This window comes from Pleurodeles waltl, chromosome 3_1, assembly GCF_031143425.1.
Source record: "Pleurodeles waltl isolate 20211129_DDA chromosome 3_1, aPleWal1.hap1.20221129, whole genome shotgun sequence".
In the NCBI taxonomy this organism is placed as follows: Eukaryota; Metazoa; Chordata; class Amphibia; order Caudata; family Salamandridae; genus Pleurodeles; species Pleurodeles waltl.
This window is the reverse complement of record NC_090440.1, coordinates 1,556,126,501-1,556,142,458: the sequence shown is the minus strand read 5'-3', so window position 1 is coordinate 1,556,142,458 and position 15,958 is coordinate 1,556,126,501. Positions and strand designations below refer to the sequence as shown.

The following is a 15,958-nucleotide window of genomic DNA, read 5'->3' as shown; positions in this document are numbered from 1 at the left end:
TCATCGCCCATGCTAGTGTCAGGGGCCCCTTGGAGTGCCACAGTGTCCCTCAAGGTCTTTTGAATGTCCGTCAGCACCCCTACGATGGTGCCCAGGGCGGAGCCGATGGTCCTGAGCTCCTCCCTGAACCCCAAATACTGCTCCTCCTGCAGGCGCAGGGTCTCCTGCAACTTGTCCAGGACCGTCGCCATCGTCTCCTGGGAGTGGTGGTATGCTCCCATGATGGAGGAGAGGGCCTTGTGGAGAGTTGGTTCCCTTGGCCTGTCCTCCCTCTGTCGCACAGCAGCCCTCCCAGTTCCCCTGTGTTCCTGTGCCTCCGTCCCCTGGACCGTGTGCCCACTACCACTGCCCCCAGGTCCCTGTTGTTGTTGGGGTGGTGGGTTAGCCTGGGTGCCCTGTAGTGGTGGACACACCGCTGATTGACCTGTCCTGGGTAGGGAGGTTTGGGCCCGCTGGGTGGGTGCTGTGCTGGTGTTACTAGAGGGTGGCAGCTCGGTGTTGGGCTGTGGCTGGGCAGGGGGAACCGACTGTCCGGAGGCCCACGATGGTCCGGGCTGGTCATCAAGATCCAGTGGGGCAGAGCTGCTGTCGTCACTGTGGGCCTCTTCTGAGGGTGGAGTGGTGTTGTCTGGACCCTCTGGTGTGGTGACGGTCCTTTGGGTTCCTGCAGGGGTATGAGAACATGATTATTGCATGTGTGTGTTTCATGGTGTGCAATGGGTGGGTGTTTGTGTACCCCAGTGCAAGCATTCCTGTGTGGGGGCTTGTGTGATGATGGTTGGGGGGTGTTCTGGGTATGTGCAGTGAGCATGCTTTAGTGAGGGGTGCCCATGCTTAGTCGTGTCATGCAGGGCTTGGTGTTGGGATGGGTGGTTTGTGTTAAGGGTAGATTAGTGAGGATTTGGGGTGATAAGGGAGGGTGTGAGGGTGGGGGTGTGTGATAGCATGCAGGTAGGGTGGGGGATGTGATAGTTAAGATTTGACTTACCAGTGTCCCATCCTTCACCGACTCCTCCGAGGCCCTCAGGATGCAAGATGGTCAAGACTTGCTCCTCCCATGTTGTTAGTTGTGGGGGAGGAGGTGGGGGTCCGCCGCCAGTCCGCTGCACTGCGATGTTGTGCCTGGATACCGTGGGACGCACCTTCCCCCGTAGGTCGTTCCACCTCTTCCTGATATCCTCCCTATTTCTTGGGTGCTGTCCCACGGCGTTCACCCTGTCCACTATTCTGCACCATAACTCCATCTTCCTGGCTATTGATGTGTGCTGTACCTGTGAGCCAAATAGCTGTGGCTCTACCCGTACGATTTCCTCCAACATGACCCTGAGCTCCTCCTCGGAGAAGCGGGGGTGTCTTTGGCGTGACATGGGGTGGTGTGTGTGAGGTGTGGGGTGGTGTAAGTGGTGATGAGTGTGGTGAGTGTAGTGGTATGTGGTGTTTTGTGCGTGGATGTTGTGTGGGTGATGGTGTTGTGTGCCTCTGTGTGATGGGGTTGTCAATAGCTGTGCTCTCTCTCTGGCCTTCTCTGAGAATTTCTGGTTGTAGGGGTTTGTGGGTGATGTGGGTGTGTGTTTTATATTGTGTTGGGTGTGTGGGAGTGTTGTTTGGATGTGTATCAGGTGTGTGCATTTGGAACTGTCCAATGTGGCAGTGTTTTGTAGATGTGTGTGTATTTTGAGCGCGGCGGTGTGTACCGCCAATGGAATACCGCGGTTGAAAGACCGCCGCGTGGATTCGTGGGTCGTAATAGCATGGGCGTGTTTCTGTTGGCGTGGAGGTGGAGGATTTGTTTCCGCATGTTTATCGCTGACCTTTGGTGTGGCGGTGTTGTGTGGGTGTCTGAATTTCGGCGGATTCCGTGATGTGTGTCATAATAACTGTGGCAGTCTACCACCGCCGCCGCGGTGTATTGGTGGTCTTCTGCACGGCGGTAAGCGCCTTATACCGCCAATGTTGTAATGACCCCCAATATTCTGTAAATTTTCTCATTTGGATTATCATTAATTTTACACCTCTCCTTGCATTTTTGAAAATATGCCCACTCATTGATGTTAATGGTTCTGACTGAGGTTGGTAGTGGCCAGTTTAGTCAGCATAGCCTATGTGCATTTTATTGTTGCACAAGGCTTATTTGTTCCATGCCAAGATGGCCGCCGTGTTGTAGACCAGTTAGGACGCTATACAGACGTCCTTTTTCTATGTCTAAGATACTCATCGGGGTAGCAGGTTTATGGCGTTCTTAAATAACGGAGGAATGCACATTGCCTGCATCAATATTGCCAGGCCCAACTCCCCATGAGGCTATTCCCCGTTACAAGGAGGACTAGGTAAGTTCAGATTTGGGGTTGATTTTGCAGAGGGCGCGGTGGCATTTTAAAAGCGGCTCAGCAATAATCGGTAAAGATTTATTACAGCGTGGTTCTCGCTTCTTGTGTTTACGCGTAGTGCCAATACTTGCAGTCCCTCACAATTAAATAGGAAATGAACCGGGCCAAGTTGGGTATTTGGTAAGCATTTTTGTTTGGCTGTTTCTTTTTCAGTATATCTGTTCTTTTTTTATCACTTGGTGGTTTGAACTTTTTCATTTATAAGACAAGTGGGTGTTTTGGAGCATTGGTTTTTCGGTTGTGTTTCCACAATTTCACTGATCCTTGTCGGGTGTATGATTGAACAAACTACATATTATTTGTAAGGTTTATATTTAGGCATTTTAACATTGGCTTTGTTATGATTTCAAATAGATGCTCAATTTGAAGAGAAGATTGTACACACGAACGAGGATTGATTGCCCTGATGAAGGTGGCTGGAAACAAGGGGGATTTACCTTGATGGATAAGTCCACCGAAACGCGCGTCAGCAAATTCGATGGTATATGATTGAAGTGAATGAGATGGATTAGAATTAAACTGTATTTCTAACGGCAAGTTCTGTGGCACATGATTGAAGTGGTTACTACGTACTGGAAATAAACCTTATTTTTCACATCTACTGGATTGAGTGGCGTCAGGGAAGAACCGAACTGGCGTTACTAGGACGGATTTTTATAACATCCATTCCAACAAGGAACTTTCTTTTCTTCACTGAGAGAACATTATTGATGTCAATCAGTTACAAGCTGTATTTACAAATTGATAATACTATGCATCTTAATGTTATCTAATGTCACGTTGTATTTGTTTGTGATATATGGTGTTGTGTATAGTGAATGTGTCTATGGTCTTATTTGTCTATGGTTTTGTTTGTCTGTATCAGTGTAATAGAGTAGGGGAAGGGGGGTTCAAATTATCGATGTTTCCATGAATATATATGATTGTGTAAATATATATAAATACTGTAAATAAACTTGGATTGGTATTAAAGAATTAAAGATTAATCAGTGATTGTTCAGTCTCTGTCCTTCACGGACTGAGCTGATTGTTCTGAGTCTCTGGAGAGCGATACACTAGTTACTTGTGGTAATTTTCCCTATATCTCTCTCCGTATAGGTTTAGGGACCCTGTGTAGGACTTGGTTTTGTCAACAACCTTGTTACACCACAACCAAAGGAAGAGAACTGCAGCACCTGGAATGAAATCCCTCAGGAGTTCCGGTTGTTCAATGATGACTTTTTCTTTGAGAGCATCTTATCCTTTGTCCAAGATAAGGCAACTGCTTGTTGGCTCCGGATCATAAGATAGGAACTCTTCAATGTAATTAACTCAATAAATGAAGGCTTCAATGCAATAAAGGAAGAACTGCATGCCCTAAGGATAATGGTGCTACAACACTGTTATGTATTGGACATTATGACAGCCATGAAAGCGGGTATCTATAAGAACTCCAGCAAATGACGCAGAGAATGGAACTTTGTCAGAAGCTTTGCAGGCACTGCAAAATGTATACACTAAAATGATAGATGAAGAAGGTGCTCCATTTAGTTGGGTTAGTGATGGGTTTTCAGCACTGCCATCCTGGATGGCAGGACTGTTGGGGGCTCTGTTACCAATGAGTGTGAACTTGCTAATCTGTGTAATGTAGGCAATACTACCATGTGTGAGGAGAATAGGCACTAAGGCGGGAAGGATGTTTTCAATTAGGAAACCAACACAAGTAGTGGACTCTCAAGGCAACATGTATTACCTGGTACCAAAGGCAACTAGAGGGGGGAATGTTGTAGGACATGCATAACATATATGTACTACTGTAAATATGAAACATGAAAACATTGCGCAACATCAAGCACAAGTAGAAGCTACACCGCTGTTCATGAACAAAAACCAGAACAGGCCTAATCCCCACACTGACATGAGCAAGGTGAAAGGTTCATTCAAGGATGTAGTGGAATAAGAAACATGACATGGTCATCTAGTAAAGGCCAACTCATGTTTAACCAACCTGCAAGAAATTACAACATCTGCACACGAGTCCCCGGCACGCCATCTGTGCCTACAAGCAGATTGTAGACTGATTAGACAATGGGTACATGACTGAATCAGCCCAAAGCACACAGGTGCACAACTTACATTGGGTGCAGGGAAAGAAACCAAATTCCGAACATTCAGAAGTCCTGGCCACAAAATGCTGCCAACAAACACTTCAAATAAATTACATTTATGAAAGAGCATATACACATTCATAGGTCAGAGAACGCTTGACCATAAACCTTTGTTTAAGGTATAATAAAGGGAGAGTAAGGACTTAGCTTCGGAATTCTAGGTTATGGGGTCACATATTTTCAAGTGTTTTTCCTTTGTAAATCTGTAAACTTACAAGTTATCTATTATTGATCATGTGTAATAAAGTATTATACTGATGTGCATAAAAAGGCCTGTCTGTGAACAGGCATTTGAGAAAAACCGTAAAGGCAGGTTGTGCAGGGCTGAGGTGCAGCTTGCAGTGTTTTTCTCCCTGTCACAACAGTTAGTAATTGCTGTCTTTGGAACTGCCAGGGGGAGTCTACGTGGTAATTTTTGAGTCTCTAGAGTGTTTTTGATTACCCTGCAACATTACAGTAACCTAACATTTAACAAATAATATCTTACATGGTTACCCTAATTTTTTTTCCAATATAGTAACGTGACTACTTCTGAGCCAATAAATGCATGCACCTTCATTAACATTGGAAAGTAAATGGCAATTATGCCATTCATTGAGTTTATGTGTTTGGCATTTGGGCCTACTGTAGTAGACCCTGTGCTGTTGTGGAGTGTCTTCTTTAAATAGAATTGACGAGGCATCATGACCACCATAAAAAGCCCATAGTCACCTCCACATTACTATTATCTCTTGCTTCCCTGTTCCTGTGGATGGTACAGGAGGGGAACATCTCCTACAAAATACCTATACGCATTTCTTGCTGTTCTAGGACCAATCTGCACATATATGTTCTTTTTCACTCCGCCCACAAGGAAGCTGATATAAGTGGTGTATGTTTCAGACAAACATGCTAGTTTTCAGTTCTTCCAACTTTCAGACACAATGTTGGCTGACTAGGAATGTCTCTTGTCTTTTTTCAGGAAAGGCACGCATGGAAGGCTGATGTGGGTTATTCTGAGCTATTATTTGGGGCTCAGTAGTGAGGTGGCTCAGGAGCATCTTGTTCAAACCCCTCCCTATCTAAAGCATACAAAGCACAAAGGAAATCCAAGTATAACATGGCACCTGTTTGTCCACTTTGTCCACTTTGCTGAAGGGTTGCACTGTACCAGCATGACTGCAAGCACTCTTACAGTTCTTGTTCTGGTTGTAGGCGAATCTGGCCTTCATAAGTAAACTTACGAGGGGATGTGAATAGGACACGAATAGGTCCTTTTGACTCGCAATTAAGATGTTCCCATCATAACTCCAGTACATACAAATCAATAATCAATAATCAATCAATAACATCAATAATCAAGGATAATCAATGACATTATTAATTAATGGAGTCAGTAATTGTCACACACCATGACCTCCGAGTCATGAATAACCACACCATTAGTAAAATTTAGAATGTTTATTTCCCTATATTAATAATGCTAATGTCACGTAAGATAATCTCAAAATCAGATGATAAACATACAGAAACAACACTGGCTGTCCAAAGCGACGAAAGAAACACAATCTAATCAAATCTTTACCTAGTACCGATTCTAAGGTTACAGTGCAAATCAATAACAAGAATAATTGCGCAAACGATATCACATGCATTTAGATTCAGCAAAGAAAAGACATCCAACGTTATTCCATATAGAGGACTTTCATTAGTAAGGAATCCTTAACTAATACCAGATTAGCATCAGCATGTTGGGCTTCATGCAACACAAATTTGGAAAACTATGGCTCTATCAAAATAGTGCGGTTGGTACCTAGAAAGAAAAAGCAAATATGCATCACAAACACATGGTTAAAAGAATACCTCTCCTCAATAGGATTGGTAAGCTAAGATATTCTTCGTCATCAGGACATCAGTTCGGTCAGCAAGGCATCAGGATTCATAATCAAAGTTTAGAAAAGGCAAAGTCTTTAAGCAGTAAAGTTAAGCATGTCTTAAGAAAATAATGACCTTTTGGCCAGAAAGAAAGTGGGTAATTGGGCTGTCTTCCCTCGGTGCAGTCTGGCTACGTTAGATTCCCTAAAACGAATTCCCAAATCCCTGTTGGTCAAGGGATCACATGTTCTCACTTTGTCCAATAAAACTAAAACTTCAAATCTGTGATTTCTACCACTTCGGCATTCACATGTTGCTGATTGGCTTCTCTTGTAATGTCCTCATCATCCGGCTCGTCAGGTAACAATATTGTTGCAGTTTATTCTCCCGTCAGTGTCTTCATTGTTCTCCTCCTGAGAAAGTCAGTCTTACACATGTTACATTCATAATGTTATATTCAGCAAGAGCAGCATCTTCTAGCAATCGGTTCTCATGAGAAAGACTTTTAGCTATAAGCACATTTAATCAGCACAATGGTAAATAACAGTTCAATTCTCTGAACAGACATTTTATTAATTAGTTTCAAAATACAGCTTGACATGAGGCCGTGTAACTAGGTTAAGACCTCCGCTAAGTTAAGGCCTACAATTAATAAGCCAATACATAATACATAACTCTTAATATGATGCATTACTACATTGATCAAACATATGCTTAACATTTCATATTAATAAGCCATTAATAAGTATACTTCGTGAACACTGGCGGCCACTCATCGTCATCACATTTTTCAAATGTATGCATTATTTTTTTCTATGTGCTTACATTTTCTACACAAATCCATTACTCATAATACATGAATACTCATTAATATTTATATTTAAATACCTGCGCTAGCAATCCCTCCTCTGATGACTAAATGTGTCATCACACTAAACTATCACTCACAAATTTTTGCATCAGCTAAAATTCTGTCATTTCAATCCCTTCATACTTTTGTTCCCTTTTCGAATTTTTCCTAAACAATTTTTCCCTTTTCTTTTCTTCCCTCCTCTGAACATCCTTTGACCCCTTCAATTTAATCCTTTTACACAATTTACATAATCCCCATATTCCAATTAGGCAACCCACAACAATCAATATCCCCTGTATAATTTTCAATAAGATCCCTTTCCCAAGGTTGCTGAGCCACTTTCTCCCAAACACCTTGGCCCATATTTATACTTTTTTAGCACTGCATTTGCGTAATTTTTTGATGCAGAAATGGCGCAAACTTGCAAAATACAATTGTATTTTGTAACTTTGCGTTGTTTTTGCGTCAAAAAGCTGCGCAAATGCGGCGCTAAAAAAGTATAAATATGGGCCCTGGTTCTTTCAATTCAGCATTTTCATTAGTCAAGTTAGTAAGTAAGCCTCTAATTTCTTTACTATTATCAGGAATGAACGTACAACAATGCCTAGAATTAATCATCCTACAAACTCAACCATCCTTCGCTAAAAGAATGTCTAAAGCAAGACGATTCTGAAGAGTCATAGCTCTTTCAGCAGCTAGTTCAGTATCTATCAGGAGTTTGGCTCCTGAAAACTTTGTCAGCATGCTCTCCACAATAGTAAACAACTTTCAAATCTTTATCGAATTCAGAACAACTCTTACTGAAGGAATCATTGCTCCAAATATATCTCCCACTATACCAGAAGGAGACTCCCTCCTTTGTCTCATATGATGTAATTCAGTCACTTTCGGAAACTTCTTCAAGTCATCCATTTGAAAAATCTTTGGTAAAACTATTCCCAAATAACATGTCCCATGCTATCCTCTTGGAAAACGGTAATAAGCATTTGGACCACAGATGTAATATATCCCAGGAATTGCCGGGTCCTGTCTATTCAACATAAATGTCCATTAAACTCTGAAACAAAAACACGTCTATATTCACTCATTCCCACAAACAAAGTGTCAGTATGTGATGAAGGCCTTTATATACAAATTTTCCCTATATGTTGCAAATCTATAGCTAATTTCCCTTGTGTCTTAACTGCACTATAAGCATAATCATTCTTGTAAGTCCTTTTCTCTGAGCCTTTTTCTAACTTCTCTTTTAATGCCTTCCTCCTGTCATCTGTGTGATCTAAAAAACTATTTTCTAAAGGTGTAAGCAGGCATGTTAGGTTGTTCCTGTAAGATAATTTGGTCATTTTCTTCCAATCGAGTATCTCTAATGTCAGGTCTCAGTTTTGTGCACAAGTCAGTTACTTCAAGACAATCATCCTCAATGTCTTCCAATTCCTCAATTTCAACATTTTCATTAGGAAGTAAGGTTGCCAGATTCAGCACTGTACATCTTTTTAATTACACATTTTGTGGCCCTAGAATACTTGTTTCATATTTAGTCAATCTTGTCCCTGACACATATTGAGTCTAGGTCCTTGTAAGTAGGATCTCAATAGAGTGAGGGACCAATATACTCAAACGATGTCCTATCACAATGCCCTCACACTGTGTAAGGATTTGACCAACCGCTGCAACTGCGCACAAACAACCTGGTAAGGCTGCAGCAACTGGGTCCAAAGTAGCTGCAAAATATGCTATTGGGCGGTTTACACCTCCATGGATCTGCGTCAAGACAGACAAAGAACATGCATCACGCTCATGACAAAACAATGTGAAAGGTTTTGTGTAGTCAGGCGTGCCTAAAGCTGGAGCCTTGCACAGACTCTCAATTCAGTGAACGCTTTTATTCCATCCTGGTCTAACACTATGGAATCAGTGACTTCGTTATGAGTCAGCTTCTGCAATGGTTTTGAAACTACTAAGAAATTGGGAAACCATTGACGGAGGTAACCTACCATACCTAGAAATATCCTGACGCCTCTCTGTGTAGTCAGGGGATTTATTTGCAATATGGTTGTTACCCTTTCTCTGGATATCTTTCACAACCCTTCTCAATCCGAAGACCCAAGTATTTCACTTCCTTCTGACAGTATTGCAATTTAAGCAGGGACACTTTATGACCATTATTTTCCAAATGGTTCAGCAAAGCAATCGTATCATACTTGCACTCGTCCCTTGTTTTGGACGCAATCAGCAAGTCGTCAATGTACTGTACCTAGGTCGATTGGAAAAACAATTCCAACGACTCCAAATTCTTTTTCAAGATCTGATTGAATATGGAAGGTGGCTCTGAAAACCCTTGAGGAATTCTGCACCAACAATAAACTCTGTTCAAAAATTTTAAACAAAAAAGAAATTGGCTCTCCTCATTAAGAGGCACAGAAAATAAGGCTTGCGACAAATCAATGACAGTGAACCATTCAGCCTTACATGGAATCGGAAACATTATCACTGATGGATTTGGCACTACAGGACAACATTTGACCACAATCACATTTATATTTCTTATATCCTGGACAATTCAAACTTTCCCACAGGGCTTTTGCAGATCTATTATCGGTGAATTACATGGGCTGCTCAATACTTCCTTCAAAACTCCTTGTTCTACAAAGTCTGCAATTACTTGAGCAACCTTCATAAGGACATCTTGTAGCATGTGGTACTGAGGAATTTGAGGAAAAACAGCATTCGGTTTTACAGTAACTTTAACTGGCTCAACTCCCTTCATAAGACCTATCTCTTTTCCTGTCAGATCCCACACCTTCTCCTTAACCGTTCCCTGCAAGTCGGGATGAGGCTCCTTCACCGTGAACATTGGAAAGAAATCAGTCAGAGGGTATTCCTCATTTGTAGTCTCATGTTCCTTCTCTGGGGCTTGGTCATCTTCCGCATCACTATTCGTCTGAATTTCAATTCCATCATTTGAACAAGTATTCAAGCATTTTGTTTTACACAGCAAGTGTCTTCCCAGTAGGGATACTGGACTTGAATCACAGACTACAAATTTGTACAATCCCTGGAAGTTGCCAATTTTAACCAGTACTGTGTCTGTAATCAGGTTGGTCAAATACTGATTCACTACTCCTACAATCTGAACTGTTTTACCTGAAAGGGGCAAATTTGGAACTTCTGCACTTCTCACTGTAGAGCGTGTAGCTCCTGTTTCAACCAAGAATGAAACTCTGTGACCCATGACTTTTCCCTTCACATAGGGACCTCTCTGTTCTACTTCTAAGGAGGTTGCAAGCACACACAGCTCCTCATCTGAACTTCCGCTCACCCAATCATCATTAATTCCTTTCTCACTGTATAACGGAAATTGGTGCACTGTGTTACTTTGGTTAAGCTTCTAACCTGTGATCTGTTGAGAAAGCATCATTTGCTGCTGTTCCCTTGGGGCTTGAGGTATTTGAGTTTGCTGCCTAGGTACCATGGGAACCTGCTGCTGCATTGTCTGCAACTGTGTCATTTGAACACGTGGCATTTGCGCCTGCTGCATTGGTTGGAAATTCTCTACTTGATTCACATTACTTTGAAAATTCCTCGGTCCTCTCATGTTCTGGAACGAATTGACATCATTAGTTTTCTAAACAACACCCTCCTGAACCAACATCGGACACTCCCATTTCCAATGTCCGATGGCTCCGCAAAGGTGACAAGGCAACAATTTCTTCATCTCCTGCACATCATTCTGAACCCCTACAGTAACAAAGTCTGGACCATAATTCATATTTCCTCCGCAACCTCTCCCTCTCATCTGGGACTGAAACACAATCTTTCCCTGCTGCCGCTGTGGTAGCTGTTGTGGATAATTCCCTTGCATTCCTGTCTGAGCAGCTTTAATCTGCATCACCATTTCCTTCTCTTTCAGCTTTCTTTGCTTCAACTCAATCTCATCACTACAGTACTTGGCATACTGCAACACCTCATCAATCGGTTTTGCTTGCCAGCAAATCAAATGACTCTTAATCATCTGGCTAAATTCAGGTCTCAATCCTTCCACAAATCTGAACACAAAATGAATCATCTCCTTTGCCTCAATTGTCTCCGTAACACTGTAATGCTTGAATTCCTGTAACAACCTCTCATAATACGCATGTACAGACTCCTTTGCTTCCTGAGCTGTCCTGTCAATTTTCTTCCAATCAATATTCTTGGGCGAAATTCTTGTTTTAAAAAATCCATTCACTTTATAGTGATATTTCATTACCTCGGGAGACGGTGCATCTGTATTTTTGTCTCTCTCTGGTTCTCTTGTTGGCAAATTTACACTCCTCTTGCATTCTATCCACAGATCAGCTGGGACCACTATCTCTAGTAATGTGTACAAGTCTTCCCACAGGTAATTTGCATGTTTCACAAACCTGTCTGTCTGCTGGTACCACTCTACTGGCTACTCCCTCAAGTTTGGATAATCATTTGTAAATAACAGACTATCACTTCTGCTCCAAGGGACATGAATAAAATTCCCCCCTGGAACCTCTTTCATTGGTAAAATCTTCACTGGATCTTGACCCTGCTGCACATTTGCAGTCGGTTTCCCAGAATCCTTTTTCCTTTTTTCTCTTTTCTTTACCCATCTGCTTTCCCATTTGTCTAATGCTTCCCAAGTCTGGGCTCTTTGAAATAATTCCCTAAGGCATGCCTTCATTATGGCAGATCTCATGTGTTCAAAGTCTTTTGTTTCTAAATCTAATCTGTAACTCCTTTTCAAATGCTTTGTTTTCTCTATTTCTATTTTGTACTTCTCTGCCAGGTCTGCTAGCTTCTGATGCACATTGCTCACTTCCCTTGTAATCTTCGGGCACAAATATCTCAACTCTGCTTCTGTGTAGGATTCTAACCTGTTCATACCCATAGTTCCCTCAATGAGCTCACCCGCTTCCATGCATAATCTAGCGTAGTTCAAACACTCTTCTCTCTTAGGAGCACTCTGCGGGGTATTCAGCTTGCCTAACCATTCAGTCAACTGCTGAGCAGTCAAATCTTGCAACAAGATGTTGCTGGCTTGGACAGGTGGCACCTGTTGTGCAACTGCATTTGGTTTTTGCTGTGTCATTAATTTCAAGCTCTGACTAACATTTGACTTTACCATAGTATCTGGAAGTACTCCGAATGGACTAAGGTCTAACAATGATCTAGATCCATCAAAAGTCTGTCCCACAGAAGAAATTACTCGAGTGTTTTTGTTATGTTCTCCCCCCATTGCATTCTGTGACATGACACCCTGTTCACATACAATGAGTTTCTTCTGTGCGAATAAGGGTACGGCTGGACCAACAGTGATAGGTAAAGATATAGCATCTGGGGTTGGTCTGGTACTTAAGCTCTGTAGGAGAGTAACTCCCATGTTCTGATTCATCACTAGAGACATATCTGACTGTGTTCCTGTTAAAGGGGTGAATCTCAGCACAACTTGTGGCTGCACTTGGAGCAGTAAAAGTGGAGTTGGGTCTGTCTGAACCAACATCAGTCTTGGGAAAACCTAATCCGTAGGCACCATTAAGTTTGTAGCCATTTCCATAATGGGCACATCAGGTAAACTATCTGAACCTGTGGTGGTTGCACCTGAATTTGTACTACAGGAGTAGTAAGCGCATTAAGACTACCCTGCATCATACTCTGTGCCAGGCCAGTGTCAACCTGCACCGGACTCACTGTTCCATTAACCTGTGTCGGGCCTGAAGGATCAGCACTGGTGCTCGGATCACTCACATGTCCTGCATATGGTGGTGGATGACTTCTCAGTAAAGTAAACTCATCATCATCGGAGTCTTCCTCCATTGTTGAAGACTTTCTAGCCCCCCTATTTTCAGATGGGCTTCTGTTAGTCTTTCTAGTACCTTTCCTTCCTTACTTCTCATAGTCCTGCGTAATAGGTGTAAACAAATTAATTCCGTGCAATGTCTCCATTCTCCAAACTCTCTGAGCACTATCCCACCTAGCCTCTGTTAAAGTCTTTTCTGCCTTTCTCATTCTCCTCTCGAATTTCTATTGCTGTTGCTATTTGGCTACTAGCTCCCGAATTGCTAATGCCCCGAACTGTGCTGGTCTCGGAAGGGGCTTTAATTAATATAGCACCTTCCTTAAATGCTCTAAAACCCTCAAAATGTCCCATTCATAAGAAATGCTAAGTTCCCTTCCTTCTCTGTCACCTTGCACCATTGCTTTAGTCAAAGGCATGGCGCAACACCCTTATCTTCCATTACAATGTAAGCTGGTGTACCTTCTGACGGTGTAGCCTTGCCTACATTAGCTGTAATGTATGTATCGCTCCTTAAAGCACTCTTTAAAGCCTTAAAAAATGTTATCTTTTCGACCTTTTTGTTATTCAAAATGAAATCAGGAAGTGACTTTTAATCCCAGAATTCTCTTCACCCACTTTCTCAACCAATTGCCTCTCACGGACATCTGTCAATCCGTGTTGGGCGCTTCTCACTAACCAACCTATCCTAGTGCGGCTCTAATGATGTCACACTCACATGTACTGCGGCTGACAAAGTTTTGCAGCTTGTCCTCCCAAACTGCAATTCACACAAACCTAATGCAAAAATTGCGAGCACTAAACCCAAAATCAAAACTCAAATCTGCTGGTTTACTACAGGAGAGGTAACACAATCGCTTCAGAAGCTTTATGGATTTTTCACTGACGGCTCTTCCTGCACTTACAGCTACTCCTTCTTTCTCAGTATCCCAGAATCACAAGCAAAATTCGACCTGCAAATTTTACTCTCAACTGATCATTGGGTCCGTCCTGGTGCACATAGGACTCGCCCGATCTCAGTCGAAATTCTCTTTCACTCACTTTGACTCACTGCCTGTCCTGTCGACTACGCCCCATCGACCTACTAAACCAGACAAATTACAACATAAAACCAAGTGTCTCATACACTTTTCAATATACTCCAGAGTCTTAGACCACGCAGGGTCCGTACATCAACAACCATGTGGACACATTTTGAGCACAAAGTGCCACACACATGAAGTTCAACGACTTCCCTACTCTCACACTGTAGAGTACGTACACTCCTTCAACAACTTCATTTGGAGTACGCAAACTCTCTAAACCCTTACAAGCCTCACAATTCACCTGAGATTTGCATAAGCCAGTGAAGCGCAAAACCTACTCCATCCACACTATCACTAGAACACCGAGAACATCCTCAAACAACCAATGGCAAGATCTGAGATTCTTTGAAAGTCATTTCTGGACTTAGGGGAACATTTTCTTTCCATTTAGCATTATTGAAAAATAAAATCCAAATCTCAGTAATAATGAACTCTCAAAAGACCAAATTATCAAGCTACTACCATCTCTGTTAATCACTATGGCCCTGATTACAACCCTGGCGGTTGGCGGAGAAGTGGCGGTCTTACCGCCAACAGGCTGGCGGTAAACAAATTGGAATTATGACCATGGCGGTTACTGCCATGGTCATCCGCCACTTCTCCGAACTGACTGCCATGGCGGAGACGACCGCTGGGCTGGAGACTTGGGTCTCCAGCCCGGTGGTCGTCACAAGACCGCCGGCGGTATCATGACCCGGCTGACCGCCATGGATTTCATGGGATTGAGCACCGCCATGAAATCCATGGCGGTAGGCACTATCAGTGCCAGGGAATCCCTTCCCTGGCACTGATGGGGGTCTCCCACACCCCCCTGCTACCCCCAACGGTGGCAGGATCCCCCTCCCCACCCCGACACCCGACATCACTATACTGACACACACCCGACATGCATGCAGACACCACCAACACACATACCCGCACACACACAAACAAACATGCCAACAGACACACACAGTCATACACACACACCCACATTCAGACATACACGCACACATCCATACAGACATACATACAGGCAGACACGCACACATTTCCAAACACACTACACCCCCTGCATGCATACACGCACTCACACACCCCCTCTTCAGACTCACATGCACACCCCAATGCATGCACACAACTCCCCCCCGCCCCCCGCCCCTAACGGACGATCAACTTACCTGGTCTGTTGATCCTCCTGGAGGGGACGGGATCCATGGGCTGGCTCCGCCGCCAGCACCCCGTCAACAGAACACCGCCACGCCGAATCATGTAACGTGATTCGTGGGTGGTGTTCTGTTGACGGGGCGGTGGAGATGGAGCAACCTTCACTTCCCTGCCGACCGCCAGTATGGCTGCTGGCGGTCCTCCGTCCGGAAAAGGAGGGAGGGCTGCCGGCAGTCATAATTCGCTGAGCGGAAAACCGCCAGCACTGGCGGTCTTCAGCACGGCGGTCCCTCGGCGGTCCTGTGAAAAGACCGCCAAGGTTGAAATGACCCCCTATGTCTTTCTGCTACCCTCTCTGTGAACAAGTATGCTAATTTATTAAGGAAACCAACCATCAAGCTGTTACTATCTGTGTTAATGCCTGTTATTCTATACCAGATGTCTATGATGGGCTCTTAAGGAGACAAACCATTCGTCTCTGCTATCATCTCTGTGGGCGCGTCTGGTCTCAATAAGTAAACTTACAAGGGAACACGAATAGGTCGATTAACCTTTTGACTCGCAATGAAGATGTTCCCATCATAATTCAAGTACATACAGATCAATAATCAATAATCAATCAATAATATCAATACTCAGCGAGAAACAATGACATTGATAATCAATGGAGTCAGTAATTGTCA

General features: G+C 43.3%; 1 protein-coding gene across 1 annotated transcript in view; it reads right to left on the bottom strand.

Annotated features, from left to right (window-relative positions):
• The window catches only part of ACVR1C (activin A receptor type 1C), a 1,080,214-nt gene that overhangs the window by 20,614 nt on the left and 1,043,642 nt on the right, over window positions 1–15,958 (bottom strand). The gene's annotated exons all lie outside the window — the stretch shown is intronic.